The 10,829-nt window shown below is 46.4% G+C and overlaps 1 protein-coding gene across 3 annotated transcripts in view; it reads right to left on the reverse strand.

The window, feature by feature from the left end:
• The window catches only part of jcada (junctional cadherin 5 associated a), a 28,023-nt gene extending 20,888 nt beyond the window's left edge, over positions 1-7,135 (reverse strand). The window contains exon 1 of one of the 3 annotated variants that reach the window (XM_080489184.1): positions 6,269-7,135. The gene's annotated coding sequence lies outside the window, so the exon portion shown is untranslated. Of the gene's footprint in view, positions 1-4,493; positions 6,114-6,268 lie in introns of those variants that run through there. The other 2 variants (XM_080489185.1, XM_080489186.1) reach the window with 2 other exon arrangements.
• Between the last annotated feature and the right edge of the window lie 3,694 nt (positions 7,136-10,829).

The following is a 10,829-nucleotide window of genomic DNA, read 5'->3' on the forward strand; positions in this document are numbered from 1 at the left end:
ACAGATGGTGGAATTATTTCAGGGCTTTTTGAATATTAACAGCACATTTTACACATAGCAATACTTGGTAATGTTTAGTTTTAAAGGTCCCATATTGTTAGTTTTTTCAACAATTTCACACAGTTGTCAGAGGTCCAACAACATCGTATCCAAAGTGTATTTCTCCCAAAATCGGTTCCTGAGGTTAAAAACTCGACAGAAATCTGTAGCTGTCCTGACAAACGCCATTTAACAGCATTTACAGTTAAGTTTCCAAGTTTTGCACCTTTTGTGAGTTTTATTTTAATGGAGTCATATTATGCAAAAATTCACTTTCTAATGTTTTTCCAACAGTACTAATCGTCCTCGTACCTGGAATGACATCCCAGAAGTGAAGACAGTCTGTCCTCTCTCTCCCTGGCTTGTTTCAGTTTTTAAAAAGTGTGTTGCTCCAACCAGCCAATCAGAAATCAAACCCTATCGGGGGTTTAGCCAATCCCAATCAAGATAGTCCCTCCCTTTGACCCTCCCACAATTAGGCAGCTCTGCTCTGGCACATGGCACCACGAGAGGAAGTACTTCCTCCTCTTCTCAAGATGGGCATGTGTGGGCGGAGCCAGTCCAGCTCACACAGACACAGCAGATTCTGAATGTAGCTCCTATGATCCAAGATTCAAATGGAGGAAAATCAAGGAGAAGCTAGAAACTTTGAATACGATGTTTCTGGACCAACGAGATCATGAGGAAGAGTTGAAAAGCTGGAGAATAGGACCTCTTTAATATGTGTTGTTACTAGCAGCAACGATGGACGCTAAAGGAAGTCAGTCACCATTTAACAGAGAAACCAGTTGTTTCGAGAAACCGGTACAAGGCGTTAATGTTTACAGTAGATTTATCGCTATGACTCGGTCAACCAGAATGTGACCCAGAAGGAGGCTCCGGAAGACGGTGAGTAAAAACATTTGTGTGTCTGAATATGTAACTTAGTTTGGTCGTATGTGTTGTTACAGTTATGGTTTTTCACATTATTGTGAATTTATTCAGTATATCATTAATATTTGTAATTTTTTATCTACCTTTGGGAGGGTCAAAGCGAGTGTCCACTACCAGAATGGTTATTTCCCCGTGTGATGTCATGAAGGGAAAATCTCAAAAATCACCTGTTTGAGCGCAAGAGCACACAAGCACGTGAGGGAGATGACAGACTTTCTTCACTTCTGGGGCTTCATACACAGACACATACTGTTTGAAAATGAATTTATCGTAATATGCGACCTTCAAGATGAAATTCCTCCAGCAAAAGAGGAAGGGCAGTTACATTGTGAGTCAATTAGCTCATGCAGGAAAGGTCTGTCCAAAAAAACACCCACTTCTATTATTTTGTTGAGCATCCCATGGTAACAGTTGTTTTGCTTTTGTGAATGGCAGCTTACAGACAATAGCATGTGGGCTGAGATATTCCCGCTGCATTGCTTTGGTCCAAAACTTATTACAGTCAGACTCCACTGGCAGAGAAATCAAAGGCAGGGTGGGCTGGAGAGAAAAGAGAAGGAGGAGGAGGAGGAGGAGGAAGAGGGAGGGGTGGTTGTTTTTATTCCACCATATTCCAACACATGACACTCTGCAATATTATGGTCTGCAACTGATTGAAAAAAGTAGCCCAGCCAAACATTTGTACTGTATAAAACAGCCTCAATGTTTCAATCAAAGCTAAAAAAGAAATGTCAATAACAAACGGGCTCCTGCACACGAACGCCACGGCGAATAGCTCATTAATGCACAGGGCGACCGGCGAGGCATCGACGATGCGCACGGTAATTATGTCAACGCACTCATTTTCAGACTTAGCTCGGTTCAAACGCAGCGATCTGACGTCACGCATCCACGAGGGGGTGGGGGGGGGCTGAGGTGATGAGCCGATGCCAGCGTTTCAAAAAGGTCGTTTCATATGAGGAATTAAAAGAAAGAAAAAACATAAAAGTCATGTTATTGAGCATGCTAATCTGCCAGGCTACACAGTAGGCTTCACCTGCGCTGAACTATTCCCCAGCCCGGGCGCGTTTCTGCGCCTGCCAAATGGGCTTCATGGTAATTAGTGTCTGTCAAGGTCCGGGGCTTGCTGGAGATGACAGTGGCATGGTTTATCAGCCAGGAACACAGTGATCAAAGGGTTAGCACGCTCCGGCATTCTGCTAATCAGATGTGGACTCTGCATGCCTGCTGCTCGGTATTACGAAAGCAAATTTAGTAAACAATCCTGCACATGCACATTTTACCAACTCAAGCGTCAACCACAGATTTTAAAGGGGACCTGCTGTGCATCTCTGGAAATTCAGTCGCATTTATCCCATTATGGTGCTGGATTTTTATATTTAAGAGGGCCAAAGTGTCAAATATACCCAAATTTATACTCCATACGCAAAGGATATGCTGTACCCTGAACTACCTCCGAGGAGGGAGGGAGGGAGGGAGGTCGGTAGGTAGGTAGGAAGGAAGGAAAGATGTAGGTCGGTAGGTAGGTAGGTAGGAAGCAAGGAAGGAAGGAAGGAAGGAAGGAAGGAAGGAAGGAAGGAAGGAAGGAAGGAAGGAAGGATGTAGGTGGGTAGGTAGGTAGGTAGGTAGGTAGGTAGGTAGGTAGGTAGGTAGGTAGGTAGGTAGGTAGGTAGGTAGGAAGGAAGGATGTGGGTAGGTAGGTAGTAAGGAGTTAGGTAGGTAGGAAGGAGTTAGTTAGGTAGGTAGGTAGGAGGTGGTTAGATTGGTGGATGGGTGAGTAGGTAGGTAGGTAGGAAGGAGGTAAGTAGGTAGGAAGGAGGTAGGTAGGTAGGTAGGAAGGAAGGAGATAGGTAGGTAGGAAGGAGGTAGGTAGGTAGGTAGGAAGGAAGGAGATAGGTAGGTAGGAAGGAGGTAGGTAGGCAGATGTTTTATTCTTCACCATGAAGATTCACAACTACATTGTTCTCAGCGTTTTTGACGTTTCCATGGAGACGAACATTGTTCTCAAAATGTTGTGGTCTAAACGCAAACATTTTCTGAAACAATGCTTTTCAATGAAAACGTCGTCGTGTGAACGGGACTTTAGTAGGTCAGGTCCACTGTGATTACGGTTCCATTTGACAAGGTCTCGGTGGAGCAAGGATCAACTGAGCTGAAAGATTTCCTCCACAATCTCGTAATAAAAAGGCTGGAGTGGCTCCGGTTATCGGGTTAACGAGGTTAATATCAGCCGACGTTCGTAAAATTAGACACTGAGACGACTGTTGTTGTGTTTGGTTATTTCTGACTGCCTCAAACAAAACATCCGACATATCTTCCGGAGACAGGAGGCAGGCTAAGTATACCGCTAAAGAGACGCTCTGTCTCCGAGGATGAGTCGCTGCAAAAACCGGGAGTATACGAGAAATGAGGTTGGGTTGTTTTGAGTTAGTTTTTTTTACACTGTGGGAATTCCAGAATATAAAAAGAATCCTGAAAACGAACACGAGTCCCCTTTGAGGACATCAGGGAGACAGCTGACAGAATTATGTTGACAGGTGACGGTGATGCACATTACAGGTGGGTTGAACAGGCTTCTCCCACACAATGGAACTGATGGACGCCCTGATGGACGCCCTGATGGACGCCCTGATGGACGCCCTGATGGATGCCCTGATGGACGCCCTGATGGACGTGAGGGGAAAAAAAACAAACCAAAAAAACCACACAAACTGCATAGTGAACACACAACAGTGAGCAGTCGGGGTGATTTCAAGGGCTCTGTCGCCGCATTGGCAGACATCTGACACGGGAGAAATCACAAAGCAGCGGCCATCTGCCAAACACATGGACGTCCACCGGCCGGGATCCAGCCGCTTCCACGATGCACGCGGCGTGCGGAGCGTGCGATCCATTTCAAGTCGCTGGCAGATGTCGGTGCCGTTCACACGTTTTTCTTTTTTTTTTTTTTTTTTTCTGGCTGGCTTCATCCGCCAGCCTCCTTCGTCCTGCCTCTCCTCCCGCCTGCGTCACCTCTGCTCTGACATCAGCGTGTGACATCAGGCGAGACCTCGGAGGGGATCCCTGTAGCCGGGCAAACAGCACTCTCTCTCTCTCTCTCTCTCTCTCTACCACTCTCTCTCTCTTTTCTCCACGCGCCCGGCCTGGAAACCAAAGCGGCGTGGCCGAACAGCGTGCTGCTAAAGAGGAAGTTATGGCAAAACCCCGGCTTGTCGCTCCTGAAAGTTGAACTGGAGTGACTCATTTCATCGCTGTGAAGGGCCCCTTCACTTTTTGCTGACCAACCCCTTTTTTTCCTCCGGCTGCTGGAAGGAATTAATGAGCCGCTTCCCCTCTTAATACCCCCCCCCCCATCCCACCGTGCTACAGCCACCCCCCACCCCCCCTCGAGGCATCTAGCACGGCCTTGTGTTCCCACACCATCTCAGTCTCAAGGATGTGTGAAAGATCTACCACGGAGCTCGCTCTCTCTCTCACACACACACCTCTCTCTACCTTCCCCTGTGAAAACACACACTCACTGGGGTCTGCTGCTGCTGCGGTGGTGGTGGTGGTGGAGGTGGTGGTGGAGGTGGTGTGGGCTGCATCTTGGAACATTTTTTTTTCCCCTCTCTCTCCACGCGTACAAATCCTGACATCTTTTGATGTGAGCGATGAAAAGCCTTCGCCAAGAGAAGCGATCCCTCCCGGACAGGGTTGATGGTACTGATCCCCTCCCCCACCTTTTTTCTGAAGTAAAACCGTAGCTGGTATCGACAACATCAACGCGGATATTTAATACAAGAAGCAGAAAGTCTCAGGAGTCCTTTACGTGACGGCGTTTCGAGTGACGGCGTTTTCGTATCAGGGAAGTTTCGCGTTTGTTGTTGTTTCTGATGTAGTTTTCATGCCGGGCCACTAGTGGGTGCTGTTGTTTGTTTTTGGAATGAAACCACACACACATGCAGCAGAGAACCATACGCTGTAAACATTAACAATGCGATGTCACGGACATTCTCGTGGACAGACGAAGAAGTTGGAATGTTATTATGGCGACTGTCAAAATAAAAGTACCAAGTCCCGGGAGATTATCGACTGGGAGTCACGGCACTATGGAGGAAAACATATTCGTTATTGTTCATCTACTGAGCGTGTGCAGAAGAACTATTAACTTTGGTAGCGGCGTCCATGCGCAGTGTTTCCGCCGTCTCCATGGAGACGGAGCCCAAACATTCTCATAAAGTTGCGTTGAACCCGGTTTCCACGCCGTTTAAAAGGACACCCAAAGCGAAGGTTTTGCGTTTTTTCACCGTGAAAAGCATTCTCGTTTAAACATGGCCCCAATCTTGTGCCCTAAAGAGAAAGATATTTCCCTTTTAGGTTAAAGACCTCGATGTTAAATATAACACACTACGCTTTCTGCTTTCCTCTATGTCAGCTTCAAATGTGACCTCCAGCGTGCATTTATACATTTATTTATATCGTTCGTCACACAAGAAGACAAAAAACAGCATGAAAACAACGATTTATCTAAAAATAGGGCCTGAATCATTCAGACTGATATTTTACCATCCAAACACAGACATTTGTGGCATTGCCAGCCTCCACCTCACCAGTGAATCGGGCTGTAAACAACAAGAGACACTTCCAGATTGCTTCCCTGCAACACTAATAACTTGTGAAACCATGAACTGGAGTTGTAAGGTGAAATATTGGCCAGCCGGCCTCTAGAGGTCCCCGGTGACAGTGGCAGTTTATGTGCAGGACCTTCTAAAATCAAACCCACTGAGCCGATCCGGAGCACCCCGACATGATTCAAGGTACCGCCGCTCCGTTTAACTGCGTGTTTACCAGCGCTCTGCAAAGCTGACAGCGTGCACGGCTGGATGCACGTGTGCATGCAAGGTTACGGAGGTGGAGGAGGCTGGAGGAGGTGGTGGAGGCTGGTGGAGGGAGAAGAGAGGTCAAGCTGCAGCCGTCATCATGCAAACATGCTGCAGGTGTGACAAGGTGACAACACGCAAACATCAAAGCGACCTAAACTTGGCGGAGGAGGAAGAGGAGGAGGAGGAGGAGGAGTGAGGTTCCCATCGCCATTTGTTCGCTCCTCAGCATCCGTGCAGCACATCACCGGCGGTGTTACGAAATGATTGACGGGACTCGACACGACGTCCCCCCCCCGATCGCAGGTTGAAGCGGCATCAATCGCTTGGCCCCCGCCGCGCACCGCGTACAGATGCGGGCTTTAAAGCGGCGCGGAAGCCCGTCCAAACATCCGCACATTCACGCCTCCGTCAAGTAAACAACACATGCGTACCTGTGTGAGGGCAACCGAAGACCTTGCGCGGATCCGCAGAGGTCTCCCCTTGAATTCGGCGTCGGTGTGAGCCGCTATCGACGGCTTGTGATGGAAGGAAATCGGTGTTCCGTAACTCCAGCCGCTCGCCTGCGCGCCGTGCGGGGCGAAGACGCGGCGGCGGACGCAAATTCTACAAGTTTATGCCGCTTTTAAGAAACAGTTGCCGCGCGGCGACACGGAAAACGTCCCCCGAATTTCAAGCCGCGACTACGGCGCGGCGTTAAAGCCTCCAACTAGTTTCCCTCCCGGCGATAACCTCCAGACGCGGGCGAAGACGCGGAAAACTGCGTATTTCTGGCCGGAGTTTGGCCTCTGGTCCGCGGCGCTAACGTTAGCCCCGCTAGCTCCATCAGCGAGCTTTAACCTTCAGCGGAGAGTCCGCAAACAGTGGCTGAGTCACCCGCTGCAAGTTGGCAAAATAAAGAAAAACAGCCTCCTTAAAGCTGATGATGTTTTGTTTGGGGTTTTTTTTTTTCCTCCAACCTCCAGGGGACGGGGAGGGTGGGAGGGAGCGGGGAGGGGGGGACGCAGCCCGGGCGGAGGCGCGTCTGGCTCCGCTCCGCTGCAAGTTGACGGACCGCTGGAAATGTTGGAAGGCAGGAGGAGCAGATGCGACTCTCAGCAACAGTCGGGACGGAGGGGAATTCAATCGAAACCAAATACCCTTAAAAGATGAACGATGCACTTCTTCTTTTTTTTCTTTCTTTTGGATGTTTTGTTTGTTTTGTTTTTTTCTTTAATTCTTTACCTGAGAAATGCGTCGCTGCGCTGCCGCCGCCTAGTCCCCGCCGCTCATCATCATCCCTCCCTGCCGCTGCTGTGGACGGACTGAGCGGAGATCTGCTGAGGGAACAGCCCCTCCGAACACACACACACACACACACACACACACACACTTCTCTCTCTCTCTCTCTCTCTCTCTCTCTCTCTCTCTCTCTCTCTCTCTCTCTCTCTCTCTCTCTCCCACACTGAGGAAACATCCCTCTGCTCCATCAAGAGGCAGCTGGACGCAGCTCAGCAATAAGGTCACTTCACACTCAGCGTTTTCAAGCCAAAGAAATAAATAAATAATCCACTCATCCATGCTCGTTAGTAGAAATTCCAATTACTCTGATCACATGGGATTAATCACAGTGAATCGTGACATCACATTACGCACGAGTGACGCGCCATTAAGAGATTCTCCAACAAACTTTAGTGACATTTAGATGCTGAGTTCATAGAAGTAAGGAACAACTCGAATACGCGGCTTGGTGGGGCAGTGGTTTGCACTGTCGGCACAGCTAAAAATATCTCGGTTTGAATCCAAAGAACGTAAACTGGTTTAGCGTTTTTTTTGTGCTTTCCCACCGCTCGAGCAGTCATCCAAAGAGCTTTAACTTGTTAATCACATTCACCCATTCACACACACTCATACTCCAGTGGAGGCGGCTGCCAATGCCAGATGCTCAGTCCATCCACTGGGAGCAGTTTGGGGTTCAGTGTCTTGCTCAAGGACACTTGAGCAGGTGTGTACCGATAGGTAATAGAACCTGCATCTGTCTGGATTCTTTCAGTATAACCAACAAAATATTTAGTGACCAACTGAGGAGAACTCTACTTGTGGGTTATCCATCCATCCATCCATCCATCCATCCATCCATCCATCCACTCGTGGCCTGGCATGCAAACTTACATCATTTTTACAGTTTCTTTTGGACAGAATTGCAAATATGGAAATAAAAAAAAAGAGATATTAACATGGTTTTCATTTTACAAGATCTCCCAAAAATTATTGTAATTTTTTTTGTTTGTCCTTTTAGGGTCTCCGTAGTTTTCCAGTGGGTGAATGCATTTTAACTTATCTTAAATTCCTTATCTCTCATGTATCTTGCTGGGATTACAAAGTGTTATAGCTCATTACAATCACAGAGGACGATAAGAACGAAGTGTAAACTTTCATGGTCACTCGCCTTCTACTAACAAGTGCAGAGTTGCTGCATGATGAGCAGCATGTAGCGTCACAATGAAAAAAACTGATGATATAAATGATATTTATCTTGTTTCAGGTTGTCATTATTTAAGATCGGCCATCTTGCGTTATGTAATATTGACTCTCATAAATAACATTGGTCCTCACGTTCAAGCCTTGAATCTCGTGTCAAAGTAAACTTTATATCGACTATAAATTGTCTCCAATGGTTTTTTTTGGGTTTTTTTTTCCCCTGAATAAAAATAACTTATGTCCATGGATGCCATTGTTAACATAAAAAGTTATTTGCAGCAGTTAATCAAACTTTTCTTTTGTTTTCGGTTCTTTTACTTCACGCCCATATGGCCCCGAGCCCTCCAGAGCTGCAACTCCTTTTCCACTGGCGAAAAAAGAACAGAGGACCTTGAAACCTGCATAATATTGACACAGATGTTGCTTATAACGCAAATTCCCCTGAAAGTGAGGGAGGCTGGCGGGCTTCAGCAACTTGCCCGTAACGGTCAAAACTCTCACCGCTGTTAATGCGTTCTTAACAATACCGGCACTCGATGGTTATCTCAGTTCCTGCAAAGCCCTGCTATTGTTTCGCTTGTTTGACTTAACGTGACCTGCAGTTGGCTGTATGGGGAGGAAAACATCCAGAATGACTTAATAGAGTCAAACAGTCGAGGTATTCTTTTTTCGGCCCCGGGTGCACATTTGTCCAACAGAATGAAGCGTCTAGAAAAGCGGGGTAGTCGCGACGAAGGGTGGAACCGAGGAAAGGGACAAGAACGTTGTGGCTTCTGTGTTACGGCGGTTGGGATAAATGAATATCATTTAATTGGTCGTCAACACTGGCGATACCCCCAGCAAGCCCCACCCGTCCGGAACCCGCCAGGCCCGTACTGAACCCAACACCCGGCGCTGGACGCCGTCTGCTCCCAAACATATGCGGCTCATATACGCGGAGACGCTGATGTCATCGCGCCGTTCGCCAGCTGTGGTTTCTGAGCTTGACGAGCGGCGGTGCCCACCGCTGCAGCAGACCCCCCCCCCCCCCCGGCCCCAGAACCGCCGGCCGGGTGTGCGAAGAGCGAGAAAGCTCCGGCATGAATTCATGAATTTTAAGAGGTGGTGGTGTGCACTGACAGGGAGCTGATTCCTCACAGAGCGGCTGAGCAATTTGGGCTCGGTGGCTGAAACATTGTGCATGAAGACTGAAATATTTGGGACATCTTGATAGAGTCCTTGAAGAGCGTGGTCTGTTCCCTTGTGCTTCGGCACATTTCTTCTCTCTCTCTCTTTTTTTTTTTTTGCATACAGTTGAAATAACAAGTTTGAGAATTGAGACAATTTTGCAATGTCAGCCCGGCTGTGATCGGCGGTAGAAGATGAGTACAGTTACACAAACACGACTGGTTGACAGAAATAAAGATTATCATCAATGTCATTTGTTTCGTCGCGACAAGCATCAACAGTGCTTTCATTAATCCACACATTTCTTCGTTAATGTATTTCTACTCTACAGTTCCTTTAATTAAGTGCGTTTATTTGTGTATTCATGTTTGTTTTGGAACCACAAGAAAACAGAGAGACGGTTACTCACAACTTTTAAGATCCAATTCTTGTATGATACGAATTGTCTAAAACAATATACCATATTTTCTAGACTATAAGTCACACCTGAGTATAAGCTGCTGTGCGTTATGTCATTTGTAGACCTTTTTCAAGACATTTATCTTATCTTAACTAGTGAAGTAGATTTTTCTGTGGTACTGTAGCAATATTCTGTTGTCATATAGTGACATCTAGTGGTCACAGAATTTATGCATTACTGTTTTTATATATACTGTATATCTAAGCTGTTGCTTAATATAACACAAATTAGCAGTCAAAGTACCGAAAAAGGTTTGAGTAATAGTCTGGGAAATACAGTAAAATGCTTCATAAATCCCCATAGCTATTACCGTATTTCCCAGACTATGAGTCCTGTCAGTCCAAAAAAAAGTGTTGTAAAGAGGAAACCTAGAACCTTTTGTGAAATTGGTCTTAGACCTTTAGCCCACAATTAGCTTTCTTTGCTTTCTTCATCATGGTCACACTTTCTCTGCTTTTCTCTAGTCCTTCACAAGTTTCTCACACTCTCCAAATTCACTTTCTGCACCTTGTAGTTGTTTTCTGCTGCACATTTGGTCATGTGTTTGTTGTTTCTGGAGACATGTATCTTAGCTTAACTAGTAAAGGAGGTTTTTCTGTGGTACTGTAGCAGCGTCCTGTTGTCATACAGTGACATCTAGTGGTCACACGGGTATGTCCCTCTGTATTTTGATATATATCTACGCTGGTTGTTATTATAACACAAATGACCAGTTAATCTACTGAAAAAGGTGTTTACCTATAATCTGTGAATTACAGTCAAATGCTCATAAGGTCCCCTAGCTATTACCGTATTTCCCAGACTATGAGTCATATCAGCTAAAAAATGTATACTGAAGAGGAAAAAAATTATTTAATTCACATTTTTTTCTCCATGTCCAAATGTAAATGTTGATAATCTAGAACTCT

This window comes from Lipophrys pholis (assembly GCF_963383615.2).
Source record: "Lipophrys pholis genome assembly, chromosome: 20".
NCBI lineage: Eukaryota > Metazoa > Chordata > Actinopteri > Blenniiformes > Blenniidae > Lipophrys > Lipophrys pholis.